General features: G+C 37.8%; 1 pseudogene across 1 annotated transcript; it reads right to left on the reverse strand.

Annotated features, from left to right (window-relative positions):
- Positions 1-4,403: 4,403 nt before the first annotated feature.
- LOC111142764 lies at positions 4,404-4,814 on the reverse strand (annotated as a pseudogene). The gene has a single exon (XR_002640285.1). The product of XR_002640285.1 is annotated as a proteolipid protein 2 pseudogene (transcript).
- Between the last annotated feature and the right edge of the window lie 1,515 nt (positions 4,815-6,329).

Below are 6,329 nucleotides of genomic sequence, written 5' to 3' on the forward strand. Positions count from 1 at the left end.
ACTCTTTAAAAGACTTGGGTCTTTTTTCACCTCAGTAAAATTTTCATATATATTAGTTCACTGCACATGATCTGTTTATCTCATCTTTTTTTTAATTATTTATTTATTTGACAGATAGAGATCACAAGCAGGCAGAGAGGCAGGCAGAGAGAGAGAGGAGAAAGCAGGCTCCCCGCTGAGCAGAGAGCCTGAGTCAGGGCTTGATCCCAGGACCCTGGCATCATGACCAGAGCTGAAGGTGGAGGCTTTAACCCACTGAGCCACCCAGGCACCCCTATCTCATCATCTGCTTTTAAAGGAACATATATTGGTAATACTTGGGCTCTCATCTTTGTCCTCATCTCTCTTTATTTCTCTTTGTCCTTTTTTTTCCTACATTTTGGGAAAGCGTCTCAAATTTGTATTCTGAAACACTGATTTGATTTTCTGCATCAAGAAGTCTGCTCTATACTGCCCCCCCAATGGTTTTTATTTGAGTTGCTGCACTTCTAAATTTGGGGTTCCTTGAAGGCTTTTCTAGCTTGTTTTCTTTTCACAGTCTGTTCTTGTTTCAATTTAGCCTGCTTTCTCTTTTTTAATAGCTTGTATTTCATAGACATGGATTTGAGATATAACATATCTATTAATATGCATAAACCTTAACTGTACCACTCAATAGAGTTGTACATATAAATACACTCATGTGAACGTTGCCCCAATCAATTATAGAATACTTTCAGCACTCCCAAATATTTCCTTATTCTTCCTATCTGTAAATCCCTTACCAAGCTTAATTAATATTCTGATTTCGATCACCATAAGTTGGTTCTATCATGATTAGATTAGGTTATATGTTTTAGAATTTCACAGAAATGGTATCATATAGTATATACTCTTTTGTGACTGACTTCTTTAGTTTTTATAGATTTTTGTGACATTTTTTATTATAGTAAAATATATATAACATAAAATTTACCATTTTAACTATTTTAAGTGTACAGTAAAGTGACATTAAGTATACTCACATTATTGTTCCACCATCCATCCATCTCCAGAACTTTCCATCCTCTCAAACTGAAATTCTGTATCGATTAAATACCTACTTCTCATTCCCTTCTCCCCTCAGCCCCAGGTGACCAATATTCTACTTTTTGTCTCTGTGAATTTGACTATTCTAGGTCCCTCATATAAATGGAATCCTGTAATATCTATTCTTTTGTGTCTGGCTTATTTCTCTTAGCATAATGTCCTCAAGCTCATTTATATTATACCATGTGTAAGAATTTCATTCATTTTTAAGGCTAAATCTTAGCTCATTGTACATATATACTACATTTGTTCATCTACTCATTTGTCAATGGACATGTAGATTATTTTTTTTAAAGATTCTATTTATTTATTTGACAGAGAGAGATCACAAGTAGGCAGAGAGGCAGGCAGAGAGAGAGGAGGAAGCAGGCTCCCGCTGAGCAGAGAGCCTGATGCCATGTGGGGCTCGATTCCAGGACCCTGGGATCATGACCCGAGCTGAAGGCAGAGGCTTTAACCCACCGAGCCACCCAGGTGCCCCGGACATGTAGATTGTTTTTTAAACTTTCTAATGTTTCTTCCTGTTCCTATAATAAATCAGTATTAGATGAGGATAAAGACCCTTCAAAAACAGATTCTTTCCCTTGTGTTTTAGTGCATATAAAAATGTATTTCATACATCCCACTTTTTTCCTCCCGATTTTTTTCAACTTGGAGTTGGGAGAAAAATATTTAGGCCCAGAGTTTGAAAAAAAAGATAAAGTACAGAGTTTTGCTGTTTGGTTCTCTCACCATCTAACTTAGTTACTAACTGACTTGCCTCTAATATTCTGTGATTTGATATACACAGCCTTATGTCAGTTTTTATTGTTTAATAGGCATTTTTCTTGTGTAGTTCCTTTGAAATAGAATCACTTCCCGATTCTCTATTAGAAAGAGGATGTGTAACCTACAGAATGTAACTGTATTTATTCTTTAATGACACTGAGTGGTACATGACAACTTTACCCCTCCCTCAGTTTTCACTACTTTTAATGTTCCTCTACCTCACCTGAAATTCTTTACCTTTGAGAGGACTACATGTACTAAGGTCCCATTCTTTTTATCCTAGCTGATAATGTGCTGGGGATTATAGAAATTGAATTAAGAGACATTGTTATGAAAGGAAGGGACACTCTGATTGTTCAGAAGTCTGTTTCCACACAGTGAAGGCCATGTCTGTCTACCTTTCTCATTTGAGAAGCTCTCTGTTCCCAAATTATGGGTAGCAATGAGGGGAATCATGGGGAAGTTATGATACAGAGTTCCTTCTACCTATTTTCTGGCTGTGCTTTCCTGATTCAAAAGATGCTGCATGCCTAATAGATCAATTCTGTTTCTTGATTTGGCACTATTAAAAACTTAATAGAAATATTTCCAGGAATCTCTCTTATGACTGACTTTTATTCTTTATTTTGGAGTTTGTTGTGCCTTTTCATCTTTTGGTAGTTCTTAGTGAATATTTAGTAGAAATCAGGAGAAGAACTATTAAGTACCTTTATTACTCAGCCGTCATCCTAACCTTAAAGTATGGCTCCAAGATTGTTTAACTTATTTTGTATAATCTAGGTTTTATAAGATACTCAAGGAAGAGCCTCTTCCCCCACTAGCCTGATGCCTTAAATGTAAATATTAAAACAATTTATTTGTGTTAAGTACTTGCCATTGTCAGGAGCCTCATGAAATGCAAAGATTCTCCAAAAGGATAAAATAGGTCAGCATCATTTTGGTTTGATAACTTAAAGTCATCAAGCAAAGCTAGTTTGCTCTGGCAGTGAGGAAGTGAAGCACAAAAGCTCATGACAGCTAGTGTACTCTTGAGGATTCAGACCACCACTTTAAATTAGGCAAGCAGAAACTCTTATACTGCTCTGAACCTTCCCCAGTGCCCCTGGGGCAATCCCTGACAAGTCCTCAGTACCTCCTATACAGAGAATCTCAACTAGTTTATAAGCATCAGAGAAGAGTTGGAAAGCACCATCATATACAGCCAACTGCTGATCAATCCCAGGATCTTTACTGCAAACCAGTGATTCTTTTTGTGTTTTACCAATGTAAATCTTAGTTCTTATGACATGTTATGACATAGTCCATTAGGAAAAACAGATGAAAGTGGACTGCTCTAGGGGCGCCTGGATGGCTCAGTTGGTTAATTGTCTGCCTTTGTTCAGGTCATGATCCTGGGGTCCTAGAATCAATCCCTCCTCCCCCACCTCCGCCAAAATCAGGCTCCCTGCTCAGGGAGCCTACTACTCCCCTTCTGTCCCTCCCCCACCACGCATGTGTGCATGTGCTCTCTCTCTAATAAATACATAAAATCTTAAAAAAAAAACAAAAAAGAAGTGGACGACTCTAATTGAAACAGGAAGTGGTGCCAGAGAGTATACCTTCTCTGCACTACTTTTGGTCCCGAATGGGCTCCATGGAATGCCTAGAGCTCTGAATTGCATAATTCTAAATCACTATTCTAGACATCACTAAAGGATGTTTGCGCAAGCTACCCACTGAAGAAGAGTATGAGAAAGGGCATTGAGATATCTCAGCATAACTAGAATGCTTGAGGTCTGACTTTGGTCAGTTATTTTAAGAATACACTTGATTGGTATTGTCTATACTTAGCACTCTTACCCCCTTCCTACCCCAGGCAACTATGGAGGGAGTTCCACTGGGCTGTATGATCTCAAAGACCTTACTCTTCCATTATGTTAATTTTATATATCTTAACAGACATCCTTGGAAAAATATTTTCCTTACATCTACTCTCAAAATGTGACTTCCAATTCTGATCAAATTAGAGTACATCCAGTATGACTTATCTCTCTGATTACAACTAAAAACTCTGGACAAAATACACAAAAACAATGACCTGTGGACTCTTAAAAGTATATGAAAGCAGGCAGATTGTGGAGTGGAGTCAAAACTTGAAGAAGCAACACATTTGAGAATAGTGTTCTGTTGTTACCCCTCTTTTATTTCTTGGCTTTGCCCCAAGGGCAGGCCCATCCTGCAGAACTGTTCAGCAGCAGTGATATGAGCAGGTAAAACTCTAAAAAGAAACCTCCCCTTTCTGCACAGAAGAATTGGGAAAAGGGACCTCTGTGGGGGGCAGAGAACAGAAGAGGAAACCTGGAAGGAAGTGAGGTTGAGAAGAGAATTCCTTAATACTGTGTAAGAAACTATACCAGTCCCTAGTTTCCTCTTGAGCTGGATATTCACAGGACAGACCCAAAGCTGCCTAGCAAATGCTTTGAGAATTGAACTAAGAATTAAACCTCCCACCAGGTCTCAGAGGGAAATAAAGGGAGTCCACCAACATGGATCACTGCACGGTCAGTCAGAGCTGCTATATATCTTTATTACCTCAAGGGGTAGGTGATGTAGGCATCATAGCCAAAGAGGCATGCAGCAACAAGGCCCAGTGCCCCTGCAATGATTATGGAGCGATTTCCTCTGTCGACAAGGACAACAATGGAGGTGATTAGGTAGAAGGTGATGGCAGTGAAGGACCGGAAGAAATCAGTCCAAGGCCAGTTGATGGATTGTATCTTGGTGGGTAGGTCACACATGTAGACGACAAAGAAGATCTCAGCAAGGATCATCTCAACCACTGACAGAGTGGAGTATCCTGGTGTTGAGATGCTGAACCAGATTCGAATCACCAGGCACAGTATAGTCTCAGCAAATAGGAGAGTTCCCTTTCTGGTGCACAAGAAATTGGTGAAGGCAGTCCAGCAGCCATGGGCTGAGAGGCGCTCAGACTCCACCATGGTGAGACCTGGAGTTCCTGGAGACACGAAGGATCTGCACACTTGAAGGAGGGTTCCAGGATGCTATACACCCAGCTGTTTTGCTTGCTGTCTAAAAAGTGATTTTGAAAACTTGCAGTCTGAAGCTAACTGAGTTGACCACCTGCTAAAACAGTAATGATGATGATTATGATGGTGATAATAATAATAATAATACCCCTTAGAGAATTTTAATAGGATTCATATCTATAAATTTAATGATCAAAAAGTCCAGAATAGGGCGCCTGGGTGGCTCAGTTGGTTAAGCGACTGCCTTCAGCTCAGGTCATGATCCTGGAGTCCCGGGATCGAGTCCCGCATCGGGCTCCCAGCTCCACGGGGAGTCTGCTTCTCCCTCTGACCTTCTCCTCGCTCATGCTCTCTCTCACTGTCTCTCTCTCTCAAATAAATAAATAAAATGTTTAAAAAAAAAAAAAGTCCAGAATACAATTCAAAATTATCTAATGAGCAAATAACTAAGAAATGTGGTTCTTTGGGAATTATTAAGGGAAAAGACAATGAACAGGTACAAACTCTAAGATAACACAGATGCTGAAATTTAAAGACTTTAAAACAATAGGTACTATAATAAGCTCCATGAGATAAAGGTAAACACACACTAAATAAAATGCATAGAAAGATAAAAGTACTCAGCAAAAAATTAAATTATAAAAAAAGAACAAAATAGCTTTAAAACATCCAATCTCTGAAATTTACTGGCTGAACTCAATAGAAGAATGAAGATGACAGAGAAAAGGATCAGTGAACTTGTAGATTAATGAAAATCATTCAGTCTGAAGAACAAAGAGGAAAAAATTGGGAAGAGATGAATAGAACTTCAGGAAGTCATGGGACTATATTAAAAAATCTGACATTTATAACAGTGGAGTCCTATAAAGAAACTGATGCATAAAAAATTTTTAAGGAAACAATGGCTGAAAACTTCCTAAATTTGGTGAGAAACATTAACTTGTATATTTAAGAGGTTGACATAAAACAGAATAAACTCAAAGAAAATCACACTCAGACACATTATAATCAAACTACTGAAAACTAAATGTAAAGAAAAAAATCTTAAAGGCAGCTAAGGAAAAAATGACAAATATAGGAAAACAATGATGTTAATAATGATGGTGGAATTCTCATCAGAACCCATGGAGAACAGAAAATAGTAGAACAACATTTTAAAAATGATAGGAAAGAACTATTAACCCAACATTCTATATCCAGCAAAACTATCTTTCAGGAATGAAGGAGACATAAAGTTCTTAGATGAAGACAAACTAAAAGAACACATGGTAACTAAAATAAATGATAAAGAAAATTCTTCAGACTGAAGGAAAATAATACTAGAAGAAACTTGGAACTTTAGGAATGAAAGAAGAATAAAAACAGTAATATCTGAGTAAATATAAAATACTTTTTTTAAAGTTCCTTAAAATATGTGTAATTATTTTTTTAACATTTTTTGAAGTAGGCTCCACACTCAATGTGGGG

The sequence above is a fragment of the Enhydra lutris genome, unplaced genomic scaffold (assembly GCF_002288905.1).
Source record: "Enhydra lutris kenyoni isolate GAN:26980312 unplaced genomic scaffold, ASM228890v2 scaffoldscaffold8, whole genome shotgun sequence".
NCBI lineage: Eukaryota > Metazoa > Chordata > Mammalia > Carnivora > Mustelidae > Enhydra > Enhydra lutris.